Consider the following 24,844-nt stretch of genomic DNA (forward strand, 5'->3'; position numbering starts at 1 on the left):
AAAGACATTTCATCTCATTTATATTTGATTATATATATATATATATATATATATATATATATATATATATATATATATATATATATATATATATATATATATATAATTTTTTTTTTTTTTCCACAGGCAGCAAATCATGCACTTTTTCTGACTTGACTTAAAGACTACAGATATTCCAAGACAATTCCAAGTGTTCCTGTAGCTCAATTGGTAGAGCATTGTGCTATCAAGCTTGTCAAGGTTGGGGGTTTGATTCCCCGGGAACACGTGATAGGTAAAAAATTGATAGCCTAAATGCACTGTAAGTCGGTTTGGATAAAAGTGTCTGCTTAATGCATAAATTTAATTTAATTTTAATGCAACTCATATTAATATCAATGGGAGAAAGTGCAAGATTAAATATAGCAGAATAAGTCTTGGCTTCGAAATAAAGTGCCAATTGCCAGTTACTGTCCATGTTAGAATTTGTTGCTGATTTGAAACATGGTATTGAAATGTGAGTGTGACAAGCAGTTTTTTAGATTATCCCCATACAAATAGATATGACTTGGTCTTGGTAGATGTCCAAAGTAGCTGCCTGTAGTCATGGCAAATATGGCCACAGAGTGAAAAGATTTTCCATAAAAGGGATGTTGATTTACTCCCATTGGTTGTTTGGTCATTTGCATAATGCCAGTTTGTCACATTACTGGACACCATGGGCGTAGGTTTGGTCTCAGCTTTGGTGGGGACAACCCCATACCACCCCACCCCATTGAAAGCCTGGTCAGTCACTACTGCTAGTTTATTTGTGTGGCTAGCTAGTTATTTTGCCTACTTACACTCTGACTCTGCTTTATGAAAAAGCTTCTTATGTCCCCTTTCTTCTTCTTGGGTGGCATCTACAAAGTACAAAAAAGGGCAAAAAAACGGAATATTAAAATGTTTTTACTCTAGCCTTTGTATGTGGCAGAGAGACAGCCCGGGTAACTTACCGTCGGCATCGTCAACATGCGCGCGCACACACATGTGTGTCATTCTGGCCATTAAAATCGATCCAAATAACAGTGCAAAGATCCAAATAGCAGTTCAAAGGAGCTTGCTAAATATTGGTGGGGACAAATTTGTCATCTCAAAATATTGATAGGGACTTGTACCTAGCGTCCCCCACTAAACCTAAGCCCATGCTGGACACACCCACATTTTATAGCTGGAAATTCCCAAATGGCTTTTAGTCTCTTTTTACTATCTTTTTATTACCCCATCCTTCTTCATTTTCTTCTTATTGAAAAGTTTTATTTGTTTTAAACATAAAATATGTTATGAAAATATAGCCTATATTGAGCTTATATTGTGCATTGGCAAATGTACCAAAAAAAGAACTAATTGTAGACTGCTGATTGCTTCTGAAATTGCTCTGATATGAGAGACATCCCTATGATCTCAACTTGATCACTTGGAGGGCTGGATAAAATTAATTGATGAGCTGGATTTGGTTCTGATCCATATAATCCAGCAGTCTAACTTGGCTGTGACGTTAACCACAGGTTTCTGCTATGATTGACAGATCAAGAGCTGATCAATTATTGATTTGGTCATTTGCCCAAGGCAGTCTGGTATGTCAAACACCTGATGCCCTCCAAGATCTCTCCTTTCTTCCATTCATGTGAATAAATTCATCTCAAAATCTCAGCTATATATATTTCAGTGCTATGAATCCAATGTCATGTCCTCTCATTAGTCTCTGGCTAACCCTTGACATGGCTGTCAAGACAAGATGTAAGATCTGTTGTTCAGAGTAGCACCTGGTCCTTTGATGGTGTTTTTGAAGTAGTAATAGCAATAATATTCTCCAGACAAAGCTGCTTTACACATCAGCGTATGAAATTGAATTTTTAAGAAAGCCGACAACACGACTAGCTATTTTTTTTCACTCGTTGTGTTTGAGTAAACAAACAATTTCCCCAGAGGGTCAAAATTATTCACTTTTAGACTGAAATAAATTGAAATGGTCTTTCATTTGCTTTCTGAACAACTGCTGGGTGACAAACCCTAAGCACACCCTGAGCTCCTCTTCAATTTAAAGTAGCTACATCCAAAACTGTTGTGGTAGAAACAATATTAAAAATGAGAAAGCAGAACTGCTCTTTATTTACTGCTGCAGCAGCATGAGAATAAAATACCAAATACATGAAGAATATAAATAAATAAGAGAAGAAGAGATTTGAAATGTAAATGGAAAAAAGCCTATGTTCTAATAAGTGAAATTATATTATATTATATTATATTATATTATATTATATTATATTATATTATATTATATTATATTATATTATATTATATTATATTATATTATATTATATTATATTATATTATATTATATTATATTATATTATATTATATTATATTAAAGTACATTCCATTCTATTGTGGAGAATGCTGTAAAATATTTTTGGAAGTTGTAAATAAAACAAAGATTATTATACTATGCTTTGCAATAAAAAAATAAATAAAGTCGTGGACTACTGGTTAAAGAGTTGGACTTGTTACCCAAAGGTTCTGGGTTTGAGTCTCGTACCAGCAGGGATTGTAGGTGGGGGGAGTGAACAGCGCTCTCTCCCACCTTCAATACCACGACTGAGGTACCCTTGAGCAAGGCACTGAACCCCCAACTGCTCCCAGGGTGCCACAGCAAAAAATTCCTGCCCACTGCTCCGGGTGTGTGTTCACTGCTGTGTGTTTGCACTTTGGATGGGATAAATGCAGAGCACTAATTTCGAGTATGGGTCACCATACTTGGCCACATGTCATGTCAGTTTCTGGTCATTTGCAAATAAAGTAATTTCTTGTTCTTGGCTTCATGCCAGTGGTGTCAAACTCAATTCCTGGAGGGCCGGAACCCTGCCGAGTTTTGTTCCAACCCTGCTTCAACACAGATATCATGTAGATTTCAAATAAGCCTGAAGGACTTGATTCGTTCGATCAGGTGTGTTTAACCAGGGTTGACTCTAAACTCTGCATGAGTTTGACACCCGTGCTTTATGGGTTAGTAAAGTGTGAACTTTTTTAATCTACTCTTTTTGAATAACACATATTATGGGTTCTAAACAATCCTTGTATTGAGTGGGGTGTTCTCTGTGTTGATTCATCTTGATTGACAATATTTTCTTTATATCATCAAATTTATTCTGAACTGAGTTACAGTTGATGAGTTTCTCAAAACATCTGAAATGACTTGGAAAATGCACTGTTTGTAGGGAAAGGCTGTACAGTAATGTCAAGCTTTTGCCTAAGAATGGATTTTAATTTAACTGCATTATCAGCAAGGTTGTCAGAGAATGTGAGAGTGAGAGAGAGTGTGATTGGACATGGAAGAAGAGCAGTGAAGGTTACATTAGGCAGCTCTAAGTACTCAGCTGCATTTACATTGCCAAGATAGATTATAGTCAGATAAGCTCATAGCAAGCTCTGACACTTCGGCTGAGAGAGTGCTCTGGTGTAAAGGCTCTGTGGAATTTGTTAGAGAGATAAATATGAAAGCGTGAGAGTGAGTGGCCAGTGGCCAGTTTGGTTTTAGCTTGGCACATGATGTTCCAGTGTGGCACTCCGTGGCACCCTTGAGAACAGCAGAAATGCTGCCAAAAGGCTAAAACTAAAATATTAACCCAAATTATAAAACCTCTTGACATCTATAAGTAAATAATCTGATTAAAATTTGATCTACGGTCATGCAAAGACTACTTTAAACTCCAAAAACAATACTATGGCTGAACTTAATTCAGTTGTGAACAGTAGGTGCGTTTACATGGACACTTTTTGCTTCCATCGGAATAAATTCATTATGATTAACGAATCAGAACGTAGTGTTTACATGAACACTAAATGGTCCTATTATGATCGGATAAGTCGGGTCCATGTAAACACAGCTAGTGTTTACACACATTTGATGAGTTTTCTTCACATTAAAATTAAATTGTGAACTCAAATGAAATTCTTTGTTTGAGATAGTTTTCTCTTCACATGAAGGTTACATACTTTCCTGAGAAAGAGAATGCATTATGCATTAATTCAACAGTAAGAAATACATAAAGAACCACATTGCTTTCTTTTCTTCACAATATTGAGAGGCTAGGTAGAAACATCTGGCATGGGTTTGGGTTAATTTATATTGTGTAAAACTAACTAACTTATATTTATGCAATGTCCCCTTAGATAATTATCTAATTTAATGAGTGTGTAGCAAAAAGTACAAACATGCTTAATCCATGCTACTTGACTCTGTTTTAACTGAGTCTCTAGTTCTTCCACATACATACTGCATACCAGTAGAAATGCTTTAGCCTGGTGTCTGGACTTCATGCATCATGTATCATTCCCATTATGCAAGTCTATAGTGAATAGTCCTCAGCCCAAAAGCCCAGCAGAAAAATAGACAAGAATCCCAGCAGTCTGACTATGAAATATTCATGCTGGTGTCATTCCTATTCATGGCTGGCAGAGAGCTGGGCTTAATCGAGAACACTTCTTCTTGTGTAATAACTTTGCACTTTATGTCTTCATAATGGGCGCTGATTGTCAATATACATGAAATACAGATCACTTGGATCTAAATGATTTACCGGTTCCACTTTGATATTTCCTCTATAGACCCAAAACATATTAGCAGTCTCCATGAGGTGAAAGATTGAGTCATTTCAACCTTGTCTAACCTTTAAAGACTTTCTGTGAGATATCACTTTGCTCCGGACACGCAGGGAGAGAGTGGTAATCTCCTGAATGAGTTCAAATGACTGTGCAGCTTTGGTATGCATGAGCATTGCCTGTAATTAAATACAAATTTGCTTTATGATTTAAATCATAGGGCAAATAAGGCATTACGCCTTGCTTCACTATAAAGAATGCAATTTCCTTTTTTTTCTTCTCTTCCTGCTTCTTTTGCTAATGTTCTCGTTGTTTTGATGCTGATTCATCACAGGCAAGCTAATTATTGGGTTACCCTGTAATCACCAAGGGAAGAAAAGCTCTAACAGGGCAAATTTCTTTTGATGTATGGAAGCATAAAAAGAAGAGCTTGGTTGTCTGTAGTCACTTACACTGTCTGTGCATCTTCAGTAGGAGTGGGCGATATACCGGTAGACACGATTAACCAGTAGAAATTTGTCAACTGATGTTGCTGTGCTATGTGGTCATGAAACTTTTTTTAAAGCATTGTTGTTTAAAATCAAGGGATTTTAAGCCGTTGAAATGCAATCAGCAGCAAAGTGCTATATGCATTTACATGAAGACGGTTCTCATAGAGCACAGGAGTATTGAATGGAGTTATTTTTAGTGCTTTATTGGCCTTGAACAGTTAAATGGACTTGGTCTCCAAATTACAGTATAAGCAAGTATCCTCATAAACATAATTTAGATCTTAAATAAAAGCAAATAGCTGAGAAAGAAAACACATGTGTAACAGTATATTGGCAACTCTTAAAGTGACAGCAGTCTAATATTCCTTGTCTGTTATTCATATTAATCAAACAACAAAAGAGATAAAATCTCTTGCTGCTCTTGACTAATTCACATTTGTAACTTTAATGAGAAGAAATATAAGCTATATTTAATTTACACCATGAAGAATTAGGCTATACATGTGATTACTTTATACAATTTATGTAACATTTCTTATTTATTTGTTGTACTGTAGTGTTTCTGTCCTATTGCTTGTAATTAGTTTCTTATTCTTATTTAATCACTAATGCTTATTTGTCTTCAAGTAAAATAGCTTTTTTAACGTTGACTAGTGTTATTTATTTTTTGAATAAATTGTGATATTGACACTTGTCACAAGAATTGTACAGAGTTTTTATGGTATCAAAACATTTGATATCATAAAGACCTTATTTAAAGCAAAAATAAGTATATTGTGATTTATATTGTTACCGTGAAATAAAAAATAAAAATATTGTGATATGAGATTTCGGCCTACCCCTAATTTGCATTATGACAAATTTGTGTATTTTGACACAGTGGCTCTTTTGTGTCATAGGCTCTGTCTAGTTCTGTTTTTGGCATTTTTTTTGGATTTGCTGCATTTATGTAATGCATAAAAGTTTGCTGCATTTATGTAATTCATTATGCAAAAAAATAAATAAAAAAAATACTAACCATCAACAAGCATATTAAGTGGTCTCTGTGTTACTGAATACTGAACAAGTAATTTAGTTATATGCAATATGTAGAATATTGCTTTGCAGAGTTGTTGAACAAAAAAAGTTTTACAAAAACATTTATGCATCCTACTTTTAATTGGAATAAAATAAAGCATTTCACAAAAGTGACATCAAAGCAAAACACAGTTCAGTTATGTGTGAGCTTAAATTTGACATGACTATTTTTGAACTATCTTCCTTATGCAGAAAACACACTGCAATGCGTATTACCTGTCTGGTATTGTGTGTGTGTGTGTGTGTGTGTGTGTGTGTGTGTGTGTGTGTGTGAAAATTGGGCAATGACAATGGGGTTTTATTCCATTCCATATAGAAGAAAAGAAGCAATAGAGGTCACAGTCATCCATACTGACCAATTATACGGTTAAGATGTGAGGCATACAGTGTGTTAAGACAGAAAACATATGGTATTTACCTATTTAGACACCACTAGTGTATAAATTAAGATGAAATATAGTTTAAGATATTTTATTTTTGTTTAGTGTCCTCTCTGTTTCATAGAGACAAATGATGGCATAAGAGAGAATGGAGTGTTGGCAGTTTCTTTCTTTTGGTTGGAGAGGAGTTGAACTGACAGGAATGAACTGACTCTCTCTTCTCCCCGGAGTAAAAATATGTCCTGAAAGGCAGAGAAAGCTGCAAGTAAGTGGGACACAATAATGCTATGTTAAGAACTGGCTATATGCTTTCTGGGGTCCCACACTATTTTGGACCCCAGCGCTGATGATGGTGATCCATCAGCAAATGGTAAAACTATAGGTACATTTGAATGATGTTTAATTCATTAATTTCAAAGATTTTCATACAATGTAATTTATTTCCATTGCATCTTGTTTCATTCATTTCATTTACTTTAATTTTATTATTTTTTTATTTAATATATTTTAGTTTAAAATGACCTGAAGGTGACCAAATAATGGCTAAACAAAAATTTTCTTTTAATTTAAAATTGATTTTAAATGTTAAAATACTTTATTTTGATGTTTCAAGAAGCCTGTTTGAAAAACAAGTGACTCTTTAACTGTCTGAAATTTTCACTTGCCATTTATATGTGGACTAAATACATGTCATCATGAAGTGTCTTTTGACAGCACTAGGCACTTAAGCAGACTGTGTGTAAACACGATAATTTTCATGCAAGCAAACTGCCATACACTGAATTTAGTTGTTAATCTTAAACCATGCTATCTGTTTCCCAGCAAGCAAGCATAATAAGATGGCACACGGGTTTGCTGGATGATGCCAAGTACATACAGAGAGTGCTGAGACATGAAAAATCCATCTCACTCCCCAGTCTCTGTGTGGGGTGAAGCCCTGCTGTAAAAATGATCTCCGGTCAGCTCAAAGATGCTTGTGCCAGCAGCACCTCTGCCCAAGGGTGCTTTTGTGAGACTTTGATAGAGTGGTGTTTTTTCTTTGCTTTGTTTTATCTTTTTGTTCTCATTCTCTATGGACAGCAGAAGGTCAGTGCTGCAATTGAACGGATGACATTATCATAAGCACATGGTCGCTTTTAGACACCCTTCTTTTATAATATCCCTCCACCTACACCTTAGGAGACCACCGTGTGAACCATGTGAAGTCAATAACAAGAAAACAGGGACTATAATAGGGATAACAATGAAATAAATCTTTCCTCTGAATAAATAAATAAATAAATTACATAAGGAGCATTTACACTCTGGATAAACTTTCTTTTAAGTCCAGTCACAGCCATTATAATTAATGGGATAATGGACACTTTCCCATAACTACATTTAACATGCTGCCTAGATCTAATTAACTCTGTTACTCCCAGTGGGGGGTTGAATGATAAGGTTATGTTCTTTTACCACTTAAGAGCTAATAATGGTATATGTAACATAAAAATACTTTATTCAGATTGATATTTTTTAGAAAAAAAAAAAAAAAAAGATAGCCTGCAGCATTGTGATATATGTTTGATTGTGTTGAACTGGGGAAGTCGTGGCCTAATGGTTAGAGAGTTGAACTTATAATCTAAAAGGATGCAAGTTTGAGTCTCGGGCTGGCAGGAATTGTAGGTGGGGGAGTGAATGTACAGTACAACACTCTCTCCCGCCTTCAATACCACGACTGAGGTGCCCTTGATCAAGGCACTGAACCCCCAACTGCTCTCCGGGCGCCGCAGCATAAATGGCTGCCCACTGCTCTGGGCGAGTGTTCATGGTGTGTGTTCAATGATATGTGTGTGTGCACTAGCATTAAATGCAGAGCACTAATTCCAAGTATGGGTCACCATACTTGGCTGTATGTTATGTCATGTCACGTCTCTGAGCCGTTTAGTACTTTACAATTAATTATGTAAATTATATAGTTGCTTTTTAATGAATTATAAAGCAATGTATTATTATCAATTAAATACCATTGTAGATTTGTATTAATAGTTTAAATAAGTTGTTATTTTTATATTTTCCATTTTTATTTTAATTGTTGTTTTAAATTTGTAGTATTTTTTTATGTCTATATGTTTTTTTATGTTTTATTTCAGATGTAGTATTAGCTATCTTAGTACATGAAGAAAAGAAAAATGTTTCCTTGGTAACTCATTTATAATCTCAGTTGAATTAAAATAAATTGCAGTTATATTGTTAACTATAATAGTCTAGTTGTAAAGTAATAAATTGTATGACTATAGTGTAAAAATTACTGTGAAAATGTGGCAAGCTCTAGCCAAAAATATACTGTAAATATCCTTTAAACCCGGAGGGAGGGAAATTGCTTAGGCAATTGAATATTAAAAGTCCAGGACACATGATCACTGCCCAGAATAGCCTGTATGTAGAGCCTCAAACAATATTATGCCATTGATGGTTCCCATAGGCAGCTGAATGTACTTTACTGGTACTGGTAAAAATATACCTCATGGAGAAAATAGCATTTTTTTCTATAATATCATAAAAAAAAAAAAAAATAATAATAATAATAATAATAAAAAAAAAAAAAAAAAAAAAAAAAAACTGTGGGATGCACATTCTAAGGATACATTTGCCACTCTTATTACAGGTACACAGCACAAATGCAGCGCAAAGCAATGCATCATATTTCTGGCACAAATACTTCAGAGACAGAGGTGTAGTGGTAAAAAAAGAGGTGGGTAAACTATAAATTCTGGGTGATCACATAGTGGTCACGGTAAGGTGGGCCACTGCCTACCGGTGTATGTGTATCCTGATGACATCGCTATAGGCTATCATTTGATATTACTACCAAGGGAATCACTGGTTGTTCCCTCATATAGGTCACACAATCACTATTCAATTCATACATTAATCTAAGTTCTTGTTAAAGAGACTCAAGAAGGAATAATATGGTTGAAATCTATAAAGTTTACTAAATGACAAAACAGAGAGAACAGCATTTTTTAAGAGAGATAGAGAGGGAGGCTTATATCCAGGGGTTCCAATGCAATGCACTTGTATATAATGATTAGGGATTTGGGATTATTTTCATAGTCGATTCATCTGTTGAATATTTTCTCAATTAATCGGTTAGTTGTTTGGTCTATAATATGTCAGAAAAATGTGGATCAGTGTTTCCCCAAAAGCCCAGGAACGGTCCTCAAATTTCTTGTTTTGTCCACAACTCAAAGATATTCAGTTTACTGTCACAAAGGAGAGAAGACACTAGAACATATAGACATTTAACAAGCTGGAATCATTAGCCAATCACCAATCATTTTTTACTTTTGTCTTAAAAAATTACACAAACCGACTAATCGATTATCAAAATAGTCGTCGATTACAGTTTTTTCCAATTGCTAATGTAGCAGGTGCAGATTAACAACAGAAGGATGAATCTGGTGCCACATATTTTAATTGAAAGAAAACAGTTTCTTTAATTAAGAGAAGAAAGACAATATAAGTTGCACTGTAGTTTCCACAAGTGTAATGGCTGCCGACATTAACAGACGATTTTGCTAAACTAAAAAAAAACAATAAAACCAAATTAATATCACAACAGTGCCTCTTTGTCCACTTGAGGTGATGGCTTGCTAATGATATCGCACTGATGTCATTGTCACCGATGGGAGTAAGGACAGGAAGCAGTTGCGAGTAATGGATATTTATTGAACAGAGTAATGGTAAGTAGATGATGGTGGGTGACGCAGGGACCTCGATGGCAGCACAGACAGGTGAGGAGGTGTTTGAGTGCGCTGGTGGAGATGGTGCTGGTGAGTAATCCGTGGCGATGACTGGTTAATCCAAGAGTGACCGAACTGGAACAAGACACGACGAAGTAGAGCTGGTGGAAGACAGACATGTAGCACGGAGGACCTCAGACAACGATCTGACAAACATGAGACGAAAGACAGGGCATTAAATAGGCTGGTGGAATGAGCTGCAGCTGCCGCTGATCATCTGGTAACACCTACATGAACCAATCAACATGACGTAACATGAGACAAGCAGGAGACGGTGCATTCATGAACCGTGGCCTAATGGTTAGAGAGTCGGACTCCCAATCGAAAGGTTGTGAGTTCGAGTCCAGGGCCGGCAGGAATTGTGGGTGGGGGGAGTGCATGTACAGTTCTCTCTCCACCTTCAATACCACGACTGAGGTGCCCTTGAGCAAGGCATTGAACCCCCAACTGCTCCCCGGGCGCTGCAGCATAAATGGCTGCCCACTACTCCAGGTGTGTGTTCACAGTGTGTGTGTGTGTTCACTGCTCTCTGTGTGTGCATTTCGGATGGGTTAAATGCAGAGCACAAATTCTGAGTATGGGTCACCATACTTGGCTGAATGTTACTTCACTTTCACTTTCACATTTTAATAATGCAATCGAATGTTTCCTGCAATGGGCTCACAGTGTTCCCATATTATAATGGCCTAATTTTCTCAGGAATCCATGTTCTCCACAGTGTCTCAGCTTCATTACTCTGTATGCATAGACTGCCCCCTCGACTGAAAAATTGGAATAATTCAAAGTGATATGGAGGTAGGGCTCTAAATTGTACATTTATCCATGAATCTTCCCCCACCATCGTTCCAGGACTCCGTTGCACTTTTAATAAGTGAGTGCAGCATCATGTCTGATGAGACCAGTGGACAGTGCTTTTACCATCTCTACCCCTGCAGTAATTTCTGCCAAATGAATTATTACAAGATGATTCCAACTTATATTAATGATGACAGCACTGCCTGCTGCCTCTTGTCAATTTATTATTTGATCGCTTTCAGTTGCTATTACAAAATTACAGAAACTAAGATTTCGGATGAAACGCTTACAATATGTTAACTGGGTGGGACCTGGGAACATTGTTTGTTATTGAGGCTGAGGACAGACATAAGTTATTGTGATATGAAATAATGTGAACAGACACTGTTTTATGACAAAACATTTTATAGCTTTTTTTTCTGTTTTATTCAGTAATCATCAACCAGGGGACATTTACATGACAGCTATGTACTAAAAATGGAAAAGTTGTTCCTTTGTCCTTTGTTCTTGAAAAATTTTGTGTACAGATGACAACATTGTCAAAAGGGTCCACATTCACACGGATCGGCAATGACTTAAAAAAGCTGTATTTTGCATTCTAGTCCAGTAGTTGGTAAAATGTGTATAGAAACACTACATGGCTGTACACATATACCTTTAGTTTAAACATGTAACATGCATCTGCATGACATCACCATTTTTCTACAAATTCAATTTTTTTTGGTTTACAGAGAGATGATAATGGAATCTTTTCAAAGACTTTAACTTAAAACTGGAATTGTCAGACATTCAAAAAAAATTAAATAAATCCTCCTGTCATGTAACGGTCAAACGGCATAAAAAAGCTCTTGTAGTTGAAAGTGGTGTCATGTGAACACCTAATCATAATAATTCTGAGGTGCGTTGCCTTGACATAGTTAGTTGTCAAGTTGTGCAACAGTTACCTACCTGTCACAAATAATTTCCTTGACTTCTCTTATAAAACAACATTTTTTTCAGTTTAAACTTTAAGGTCCAGATTTACTAAACAGTGAAAATTAGCTTTAGAGCGCAATTACATAAAAGCATCGATGGGTGGGGAAAACTCTGTGACTGATTTACTGACAATTAAAGAACACAGTCGCAGCCATATAATTTCCATAATGACCAGCGCAATCTACCAAGAGTAGCACATATAACCGACTGTTTTAAAACATGCATATTTTGGATGTTAAATAATGGTTCCCTGTCAAGGGAACTTCGAATTGCGTCCTCTGAGGGGACACTATGGGGAACACCTCGTCGTGACCCGTGTCTGAAGCATACTTTTAAAAACGCCAACATGTTGGCCGGCGACAGCCTCTGACGTCACTAAGGGTGTACTCACACTAGCCAGTTTGAACCGTGCCCGAGTGCGTTTGACCACCAAAGCGCGGTTCGTTTGACTAGTGTGAGTGCTCCGTACCGTGCCCGGGCGCGGCTCGATTAGCCGGCCCTGGCCCGCTTGGAAGAGGTGGGCCAGAGCACGGTTCAGTTGGACTCGGGCGCGGTTCGCATGCAGTGTGAGCGCTAACCGTGCTGGAGCACGGAACAGGACGCGTGGCGTCACGGTTTTGCGACGCTCCAAAAGCTCAGCTGGTACCTTGCAAACCTCCTCATACGAGCAGCACGATTACGTGAAAGTTTTCGCGCCACTAAGGCGACACATCTGTTTAACAACAGGCTGTGAGAGGGCTGTGGACCACCGTGGACCAAACGACACAAAATTATCCACAAAGAAAACAGAGCGATGGACTCCATTGTGTTCAGAGAGCGCCGCTCTTCCTGTTTATCCCGAAACCGTCGCGCACCATAATGACGTAAGCGTGCTCCGGCACGAATGCTGAAACCCTCCTATGTGAGTGCAGGCCAGAGGGGGAGTGGGGAGGGGGGACAATCGTACTCGGGCCCGGTTCATGGCAACCGTGCCTAGTGTGAGTACACCCTAACAGCGCGACTATAAATACGCGCCTGTAGGACCCGTCACTTATCTTCTTCGTCTTCATTGACTGTTTTGTTTGAAGCGTGCATCTGAGAAACGACCAAAACGGTAAGAGCGATCTTTTATTATTATCATTATGGCTTCCACTAGCAAGGCATTTAGACAGTGTGTGCATCCGTGTCAGCGTTATCTGACACCCGATGACACACACACACTCTTTGCGTCTCTTGTTTGGGCGAAGAGCATGCGCACGATGTCCTTGAGGGGGCAATCTGCGTGCACTGTGAGCGTTTTTCTGTGAAAAGCTCCGCTCTCGTTTGTCTCTCTTTTCGAGGAAAGAGGGACAGCTATCTGGACCCCGCGGCTCAGGACCTGTCGTTGCCGAGGCACGGAGGAGAATGAGCTCGTGGGGATCACAGGTGGATCTCGCTGAGGAGTGTAGAGAGGGACTTTCCCTTTCACACTCTCTGGCGGCGAACGAGAGTGAACCTTGGGAGGAGGATGCGTTGTCATTAACCCATTCTGACACTGAAGTTTGTGCTCTGCTGGGTTCTACCCAGAAAGAGCAGGAGATGTCTGAGAGTGGCGAAGAAGCTGAGGCTGAGCCTTCTCAATCCTCCTGCCCTGCGTATGAGGAGCTGTTAGAGGTTATGGATCGAGCCACGGCAAAATTAGACTTGCCATGGAAGCGTGCCAGAAAGGTAACGTCACAAGGTCACCTCGATGAGCGTTATTTGTCTGACCATAGCCCTCCAGCCCAGGTGAGCCTTCCATTCTTGCCTGACTTGCATGCAGAAGTCGAAAAGGAATGGAAGAGGCCGTTTTCCTCTCGCATCCATCGGTTTCAGCATACGAGCTATGCTAATATCGAGGGCATGCACGAAAACGGCTATGAGAGGATGCCCCCTGTAGAAGAGACGCTGGCTAGCTATCTCTCTGTGGGGGAAACGTCCTCTCTTAAATCTCCCTCTTTGCCATCTAAGCCCCTCCAGGATACATCCCGCTTAAATGGCAGGTCATACGCGGCAGCAGGTCAGGCTTTGGCTTCATTGCACATGATGGCGGTGCTGCAGGCCTACCAGGCTGACCTGCTGAAGGACCTGGATACAGGCGAGGGCCTTTCACCTGACCAGGTAGCCGAGCTGCGCCGCACCACAGACCTCTCTCTCCGGGCTACCAAGCAGGCCGCCTCCACCATGGGCAGGTCTATGGCGGCCATGGTGGTAACGGAGAGACATCTGTGGGTGAGCCTGGCAGACATCGGGAGGGAAGAAAGGGGGTTTCTTCTCGATGCTCCGGTCTCGCCTTCTGAGCTTTTCGGTACCTCCGTCGAGATGGTGGTCGAAAAGTTCAGGGAGGCAAGGGCGCGCTCAGCTGCTTTTAAATCCTTCATTCCACGAAGGTCCAGGTCCGAGCCCGAACAACAAAGGGGTCCTGGCCCATCTAGATCTGAGGATCGTAGACGAGCGCAGAAGGCTAGTGTCGCGGCTCGCGCTCCTCCCCCGCCTAAGGGCAGGGGCAAGAGGAACCGCGGGTCACGGAGAGGTAAGCAGGGTCTGAGGGACATGATTCAGACGAGGCAGCGTCCTCGTCCGGATCAGAGCGATAGAAAAACATAGTAGCTCCGGATGTTTTTAACCTCTGTTTTAACTTCTGTTTTTATCCTCCCCTGCCTAATTCCCCTGTAGCCACCAGCTCTCCACCTGATCGAGGTTAGACGCGCTCCGCTTCATTCCCTTTCTTAAGATGATTAGCCCTGGGTTCCATGGGCTTCATTCAACCGGTGTGTATTTGTTATACACCTCAAGCATCGCTTCCCTCAACATGAAGGGCTGGGTGGACTCCCACATATTGTGGTTATCAGGTAGTAGGCTTCATCAGGCCTCTCTGATGGTGAGCTCCCACATACTGTGGTTGCCAGGTAGTAGGCCTCACCAGGCCTCCCTGGAGATTTAGCTCCCACATACTGTGCGTTTCCACTAAATAGCATATTGTGGTTTTCAGATAGTAGGCTTCACCAGGTCTCTCTGAAGGCGAGCTCCCACATATTGTGGTTGCCAGGTAGTAGGCCTCACCAGGCCTCCCTGGAGATTTAGCTCCCAGATACTGTGCGTTTCCACTAAAAAGCGAGCTCCCACGGTTTGTGGTTGTCAGGTAGTAGGCCTCACCAGGCCTCCCTGGAGTCGAGTTCCATATTACTTTCAGTTTCCACTTGAGGTGGTTATCTGGTAACAGGTAGTAGGCCTCTCTAGGCCTCTCTGTAGGTGAACTCCCACATATTGTGGTTATCAGGTAGCAGGCTTCACAGGGCTCTCTGAATGTGAGCTCCCATATACTTTGGTTGTCAGGTAACCTTTCAGTACACACGCTAAGCCTGTGTACTTTCTCAAAACCACATGGTGGTCAGTGTGCACGTTAATGCTTTGCGCACTGTCTGAAATCCACGTAAGTGGTAAGTGTGCACGCAAGACTCTGCGCACTTTCTGAAATCCACGTAAAGTGGTAAGTGTGCACGCAAGATTCTGCGCACTTTCTAAAATCCTGTACGGTAAGGGTTACGCGCTCCACTTCATTCCCTTTCTTGAGATGATTAGCCCCGGTGTTCCTTGGGCTTCATCCAACCGGTGTGTACTTATTGTACACCTCGAGCCCCCTCAACATGGGGGGCTGTGTGGGCAATTCTCGCGGTAGTTTAGCAGCGCTCCCCTTTTCTGAAAGGGTCACCTATGAGCATGCTGCTCGGAGCTCGGAGTCCTCCTCTCTTGGGAGACTGATTCTCGGTTCTTTCAGAGCGCTCCACATACTACATACTGTTTTGAGACGCACTGTGAGAGCAGACATCCTGCTGAGGCAGGGGCTGAGGCTCGGGGAATAGCGCCTTCGCACCAAGGTGTTGAGGCAGAGTTAGAGAGGTTTGCCAGGCTTGGGTGGATCGGTTTTGCGGCTCGAGAGAGCATCGCACTATCCCCTCTGGCTTCCTCTGACTCATCCAGCTCCTTTGGGGCGTGGCCGAGGCTTCATCTGTACGTTCCGTCCTCCAATTGCTCTGCTCCCGGGCCATTCCATCTACGAGCTGCTCTATCAGAGTTCCACGAGAGCCCCTCCTTAGAACAGTATTTGTAAATCCATGTTATGGAAAGTGTGCACGTGAAGTCTTTGCACACTTTCTGAAATCCACACTGTGGTAAGTTTGCACGCTAGTACTCTGCGTTCTTTCTAAAATCCTATATGGTAGGGGCTTCACGCGGCTGCTTCGTGCCCTTTCTTGAGTCGGTTAAAGCCCCGTTCATCTTGGGCACCACTCCACCCAGGTATCCACTGATACCTATCTAGAACAGGGCACCGCCACTAGAGTACAGTTGGGACAGCTCTTTCGGCAAGTTTTTTGCGAAAGCTAGCAGTAGCCCCTGTGTGACAGGCAAAGACTTGGTAGAAGAAAGTGCCAGGTTCTTAGCCATATCCCTTTAAAGGAATCTTTTGTGATTCCAAGCCTTCAGCTCTACCCCGGGCCAGGGCCCTATACAGGTAAGTTGGGTATGTAGCTTAGGCCTTTGGCTGTAAGGGATAATGTCATAGACAGCCGTCGAACCGTCCCAGGGGCGACTCCCGGTGAAGTAGTAGAGTTGGTACTTAGTGTTTGCCATGATTCTGGTCTGCACTCCCCTCAGCATGGCGGCGTGGGTATACTGTTCCCCATAGTGTCCCCTCAGAGGACGCAGTTCGAAGTTCCCTTGACAGGGAACGTCTCAGGTTACGAATGTAACCATGGTTCCCTGAGAGGGAACGAGACACTGCGTCCTCTAGCTCCCTGCCATGCTTCAGACGCAAGCTTCACGAAGAAGATAAGTGACGGGTCCTACAGGCGCGTATTTATAGTCGCGCTGGTAGTGACATCAGAGGCTGTCGCCGGCCAACCCGTTGGCATTTTTCAAAGTATGCTTCAGACACGGGTCACGACGAGGTGTTCCCCATAGTGTCCCCTCAGAGGACGCAGTGTCTCGTTCCCTCTCAGGGAACCATGGTTACATTCGTAACCTGAGACGTTCATCCAGTGATTTGATGAACAAAAATGTTTGTAAATCACATGGCGTGATTCATTTAAACACTCTCCACCTATAAATTTGGCATCTGGAATGGAAACTCCTACAAATGCATATTCAATAAGGACAGGTGTAAAAATAACCATGTCCATAACTTTGCCAGTGCTGGTCTGACAGTACTATTTTGACCCCATAAGATAGTTTGTGTTGGAGCAAGCTGTTAGTAAATCTGGCTCTAAAAACAGATCAAAAACAGATCCAAAATCAGCGTTTTTTGGCAAACAAACTGAAGATTAGCCAATAGCTGTAAATTATAAAGATATTTTGAAAAAAAAATTCAAATTTTGTGTCTACACAATGAAAGTCAGTTGGGTCCAAACCAGCACTAGATACCACTGATTTTAATTTTATGTACAAAACAGTTTAAACATAAAAAAGGAACATTATTTTGTGTATTTGGTGTAATGCAATGTGTTTATGCGGTTTAAGGTTAAAAAAATACATTATGGATATCCATATAATTTACATTATTGTTGCTCCTCTATGCCCCACCTTTCTAAAATGCATCAATTTTGACAAAGCTCATTGTTTTAAAAAAGTGAGGTATACGCTGATTGGACAGCTATCCAGTGCGTTGTGACTGTTGCAGTGACAGTGGCGACATAATTACTGATTTTAATATCTTTTTAAGTGTTGCATTGCGTATTGTGCTGCGTAAACGTAAAACCATGTCTGCATTTGTGATTGGAAAAACAACAAACAACAAGTGCAACTCTAAACTGCTCAAAACTCACGTTTGAATCATCAGTGGCAAATTCTTAAAATATAAAAAACTTACTTGCAGGCTACGAGAGCAAAGTTGGAACTGCCCCACTTTATAGAACAGCCTTTGTGCCACAGACGCATTGTAGGCTACTGGTTCAGGAAAACGTCCTATATAAAATCCGCTGCACACATCTGTATATTTGGGTTGAACTGTTCTGGAACAGTGTTGTAAATACAATTAAACTACTGATTTCTAGGCGTGTCCTCTTTTGGAAGGCCAAACAAACTAGCTTCGCTTTCACAATGAAACACGCAGTGTCTCCACAACATGGCAGCGGCAGGAACAGCGACAATAAAGTTACACCTTCTTTCTTTGCGTGAACATTTGGGTGGTGTTATTCAGATCTCCCCACTTCGTGATGTAGACATTTGGGGGCATGTTAGAAAGAACTGTTTTAGGAGGGAGTGGATGAGTCTTAACTTTTATAAAGAATATCTCTTTGGAATTGAGACTTTAGTCTTTGCAACTTTACAGATCTTATGTATGCACCAAGAGCTTGTAACACTCCAAAGACAAAGGAAAAATTGTAATTGCATCATATGACCCCTTTAATAATAACCTTAGGACTAGATTGAAATAGAAACGAGAAGATAACTGTGACAGATAAATTTGAATGTGGACACTTATAAATTCATCTTTATAAAGACTATTGATTATAGTTAGTTATAAAACATGACGTTTTCCCTACAGGAACCCATGTAACAAGAGCAATGGCTCATTGTGACAAATGATTTGTGGTTAAAATATAATGAATCCAAATACTCCTGAGAGATACTACCACTTTCGGTGGTGCTATACCAGCTGTTCAAACGGCCACATATTTTTTGGAACAAGAACAAAAATTCCAGCATCAGCGTATATGCTAATGTCCTCATAGCTCATTACCAGAAAGCTAAAACCATTGATTTTCAAAGGCATTTAAACTATTCTGGAACTGCTGTGGCATAATGCTAACAGCTAGCTTGACCTCAGTAGCCTCCGGCTCTGTTCCCTGCAGCACTTTGATTTTTTTCTCTGAGGCTTGAAAGAATTTCCATTAAATTACTCTCTCACTCTTCATTTGATGGCAGAATAATATTAAAACCACAAAACTGAGAACTGTAGTTTATAGTGATTTTGTTACTTTCTACGTCGCCCACTCACAAGCTGATACTGTATGCAATGTAAAATAAACAAAGAAATAGAGATACAACTGCTGATCCTTTTCTCACTGATTCATTTAGATGTAATTCGGTAGAAAACTTTGTTGTGTCTCAGAGCTCACAGGTGTTATTCACCTCAATTCTAATAGATGGAGCAAAGCTGGCTCTTTTATACATCCTCTCCCTTTCCTCTTCCTCCTTCTCCTCCCAACTTCTTCTTCTCCCTTTGTTCAGTATGCTTTCTCCTGTAGAGTGACTCAGCTGGGTTTAGGGAGATCCAGCTGTTAGACAAGCTGTGAGGAGAACTTTGGCTCTAAACAGCCTCTCCAGCATCTGTTAATGGGGGAAAATACATGTTTTTCTCCCTTCAAACTTAACAACTTCAGCAGGAACTTCTGAGATAAATAACCAAGAATTTGTTGTTATATCTGAATATACATTTATGCAGACTCTGCTTCATGAACATGCAATTCATGTTAAAATAGATAATTGCTAACTTTTCATTGAACTTTAGATACATTGTAATTAACATCTTGCCATCTGTTTGTTGCGATGTGTCGAAAGTAACTTTTCTAAGTAAACGTCTACGAAGAACATAAATGTAAGTGATGATTGTTATTATTTTATTTCTTTATTTGGGAAGGAGATGTTGCTTGTTCAGACTAACTGCTCTGTTTATGAGACTTGAGTGTTTCAAGTATTCAAAGTAATTTGATGTAATGTTTTATGCAATCAAAAAACAAGTTGGACACCGGCACCAGCACCCTATTGGTAGAAAAGCTTCTCATTTGTTTATAGCTTCTGGAAATCGGCTTCTTCTTTTCCCATCTACTCCACAGAGACGGATCAGTGACAATGCAGCGAGCACAAGTGTGAAACAATCATTTTCCAGACAGTCACAACATAGCATATTGGCTGACTGCCATATTGTAAGACAGCTTTATGCAGTTTAAATGAACAGAATGACATTTGCGGTAGTGTTAACAATTAACAACACATATAGGAGAGCTTGTTGAATATGATGGAACTCTGAAGTCGAAAATTAACTCGATTTAGTATTATGAAGTATGAGCATTTTCTCTTGACCTTGCACTGGTTTAGAAAAAAAGAAAAAAAAAATGTAATCCACCAAGCAATTCATTCAAAATATTCCAGTTATCATCTTTGAATAATTAAACAATGAAAATGTTCATACCTAATAGCAAGACAAATCTCAAGAATGTATCAAGAATAAATAAGATGTCAATCACACTACCTTCATAATCATAAAACATCTGTGGCAAATTTGATTGGTTTTGACTTCAGTTTTTCTTGTTTTCACAATTCAGTCAGGTTGTACTTGCACCCCGCTCCCCCCTTTTTCAGCCTTAACTCATATGTACCCAAATAGTGGCTGTTTGAAATTGTATTAGATGAAGAAACAGTGCTTGTTCCATGTTGTTTACCTCTCTGCTGTTTTCAGTATTTATTTTTGAGGACACAAAAGAAGAAACAAAGCAGCATAGACTTCTCTTTTTCCTTCTGCCAAGCTGTTCTGTTGCCTTTGGGAACTTGACCCTCTATCTTTCCAATTTTCTTGTCTTTGTAGTCTGTCAGTCACCTCTGTGCCTGCCAAATCACTGTTGAATAACTGTACACTGTTGAGTCATCTGTTAGTGAAGAAAAAGTTTAATGTGAAAACAAGAATTGCACCTAAAGTTATTTGTAGACATAGATGATTACCAGCATTCCATTCAAACTAGTTTATTTGTTTCTTTCTTTGTAATTTTTAAGGTTAGAAGGTTAGAAAGAGTCTTCTGCAAGGACAGGATACATTACAAGTGATGTGATTTTTCCCTTGGTTACAGGGCTGTCAGTGATTTAAATAGATGCAAGAAAAAAGTTAGCATCCTTAACATCAACCTCTTTGAAATCACATTGGAGTAACTTCCCATTCCATTTGCTTCCATAGAGCCCATCTGTCACTGTTGCACTGCAGTAATTATGCATTGACGTACCTCATGAGAAGTTCATTCTGCACAAGACAACACAAACTGTCCCATTAATCTAACTAGCACTGACCTTGATATAAACCGATTGTGTATAACACACGGTAGCCCACCTGAGAGCACAATAACAGTGTTTTCCATCTATGACTGTTATTCTATAAATACAACCAGCTGTGAGAAAACCCAACACCCACTTTGTGATATCTCATTCTGCTCTCCAACAGCAGCTTTGGGAGATATTCTGGTTGTAGAAATGAAGTGTAAAGAATGATGTTTATGGGGAATGACAACTGAGTTTGATGGTACAGGTCGAGAGTGCAGTGCATCGATATGTTGTCTTTGGCAAGATGTCTGAATTTATTGTTCGCTTGCTGTTTACCTGGGTCGCTTCCTTTTGTTTGGAGCTGGCAGAGTACACAGAGGTTTCTTGAAGTGTTTCAGTGAGCAAAGCTGAAAACTGCTGACTGTTGTTTACTACATTACCCAGAATCCCCAGGGACCTGCTTCTGCTGTGCTGGAAAACATCTGACAGGCCAGAAGCCTCACCTTTGATTCTGTAGGGCAGGATTGAACATAGGATTAGGCATAACAAAGAGAAACATGACACCTTCCTTATATAAACGAATATTTTATTTTATTTTATTTTATTTTTTAATTTTTTTATTGTGTTATCATGTTTTTATGAGGTGCCAAACAGGAAATAAATATATAAAAAATATAAATATAAGGATGTAAATCTGAATATATAAATATAAATTGTAATGATATAGTTATAAGCCTGAATATATAAATGTAAATCTGAATATATAGTTATGAGTCTGAATATATATATATATATATATATCATTCCATGATATGCATTTTTATCAATGATTTACATTTATATATTCAGACTTATAACTATATATTCAGATTCACTTACATCTATATATTAAGAACTATTTTAAGATACACTTCTATATATTCAGACTTATGACTAAATATTCAGATTTGCATATATTTATTCAAAATTTACATTTATATATTTAAGCTTATAACTATATATTTAGATTTACTTCTATATATTCAGATTTATAACTATATTTTCAGATTTATATATAATGATTGGCACGTCATATGTTTTTATTGTGTTTTTTTTTTTTGTGTTAGTTAGCTGTATTTTTTAAGATAATCAAAATAACCCAGCTGCAGTTTGATTGAGATTAACTGGAATGCACAATGTGTATATATATATATATATATATATATATATATATATATATATATATATTTGTATGTGTGTGTGTGTGTGTATGTGTGTATTATCAGTAGGACTAGCACCAGCTAGTCTGAAATGTTTTTCTCCTGGTCTGGACCGACTATTTCTTAAAGAAATATCTTGTAGAAGCATTGAAGTATTAAAATAGCCATCTCTCTGTAACTGATAAGTTTGCTAGAGCTTGAACTGCTTTTTTTAAATTCATACATATTTCATCTAAAGCTCAAATGGCCTGCACATCATCAGTGCAGTGAGATGATACTTCCTCTATGGTTCCTTGACTCCTGCCAGGAATTGATTGGGCGGCAGTGGCTCAGTGGTTCATGTAGGTTGTCTACAAACCAGAAGGTTGGTGGTTCAATCCCTGGCTCCACCTGACCAAGTGTCGAGGTGTCCTTGAGCAAGACACCTAACCCCAGCTGCTCCCGATGAGCTGGATGGCGCCTTGAATGGCTGACACTGCAGTTGGTGTATGGGTGAATGTGAGGCAACTTGTAAAGCGCTTTGGGTGGTCTGTTGAAAGCGCTATATAAATGCAGTCCATTTACCATGGTAAAAAGTTAAATTAAGTTTATCTTGTTTTGTTTCTCCGAAAATATCTGCCTTTTAAAGATGGAGCTTTGACAGGCACAGTAATAACCATAATATAAAGCTCATGGCGGAAATCACTAAGAACGAATCATTTCCACTGACAGTGTTGTTTGTTTAGCTGATATACTGTAAGTTATTACAGTTTACAAAAATTTTACCTTTGCCATTTAGATTACCTTTTATTTTCTTTTATAGATTAGATTAAGTATAGATTGTAATATTGGTGGTAATTAGTTATCGACCATGACATGACAGTCACCTTACTGCTGTCAACCATTATTTCAACTTTAATATTTCTATAATCTCATATTTCATTTTAATATTTAAATTGTGCTCCATAACATATGAACCCTGCATAAGATTCAGCTTCAAAGAAAGTGTAAGAATAATCTATTGACTCAAGAAAGACTTGTGAAAGGCTTGTTGAAAGGAGCTGAACCTTGAGAGCCGACTCTCAATGGCCCCATGATGATTTTGCAGCTCTTTCCTCTAGTGGTGTTCCCAAAGGGCAAGAAAGCTGATTGGTTGGTGACCCATGTTTGAGATGGCTGCCATTGATGTAGCTTTCTACTTATTATCTTGCTTGAGTGATCTCAAAGCTTGCGAGTTTCTTGTCTTGTCACACCTGTTTACAACTGATTGAGTTTGATACTTAAGGTTCAATAAAAGCACTGGTTTTAACCTCCAAAGGCTAGACTAAGCCCATAACTTTGAGGTAAATTGTTATCTGAAAACACTGAAAAGTTGGAGCACTTTCTTTTCTATAACTTTTTTTAAGGATACTGCTTTTAGGTTTTAAGCTTTTATTCCTGAAGCAAAAAAAAAAAAAAAAAAGAAAAAAGAAGAAGAAAAAAAAGCACTCTATTGTTCATCTACCTATGATCATTTGTTGTCTAGTACACTCTCATAGCAATTCATAGCTATTTTATGCTTTGGAAAATTGTCAGCTAATTTGAATAAATTCATAAGTTTTCGTACAATATGCTTATGGTTAGGTTTAGGGGTGGACCTTTTTTCAGGAAGCTGAATTGGGATTCGAATTGGAATGTCCATCTGTCCATCACACACTGATTTTTTTAAATATTTCTCAGTATGTTTTAGAACATAAAAACATATCTATTGTATCTATCTACACATGGTAGTGATAATAATTGTTATTAGCAATTTGGAACTTGTTGTTTTGGTGCTGCCTGGCCTTTCTTACATTTTCACACACTACATATGTTTGTGGATAATTGAATTAGGAATTGATAATTGAAAGGAATTGAGTTTAGCAAAGAAACCATAGTGTGCTGGTTACAAAGTACCATGTACTGTAACACAAAATGTTCCCAACTGAATTATGTGTTCTTTGTGTCCTTTTAATATCTTGTTCAATAAAGAACTCAATGGGAGATTTTTAATTTTATATTATTATTACTATTATTATTTATTTATTTATTCTTCAAAAAAAAAAGAAGAAAAAAAAAAGACTATTTTAACATGTAAAAGAAATACATACAATGTAGTTTCGACATAAAATCTCTAACTCTTTTTATCTATTTTTTTTCTTATTCCTCAGGAAATGTACCAGTGATTGTCCTTTAAAACCTTGAAAAACTGCAGCACAAGCTCAGGAAATGCATGTACAAATCATATTTTTCATATATCATGTATTACTCTCTGATGGAATAAAATGGAGACCGTGAAAAGAAGTAGGACAGGAAAAACAGTAATGCCAAAAATTCCACGCAGCCATCTGTATTAAATCAGCACTATGCATCAACTAATGATTTGGCAGAACATGACTAAAACATTTTTTACTTTTTCAGGCCCATCTAAATGAACACAACTGTTCCATCATGTTTTCCACTGCAGGTCTGACTCATTAGTGGGAACAGTTTGCTGTGCA

The sequence above is a fragment of the Carassius carassius genome, chromosome 29, assembly GCF_963082965.1.
Source record: "Carassius carassius chromosome 29, fCarCar2.1, whole genome shotgun sequence".
Lineage (NCBI taxonomy): Eukaryota > Metazoa > Chordata > Actinopteri > Cypriniformes > Cyprinidae > Carassius > Carassius carassius.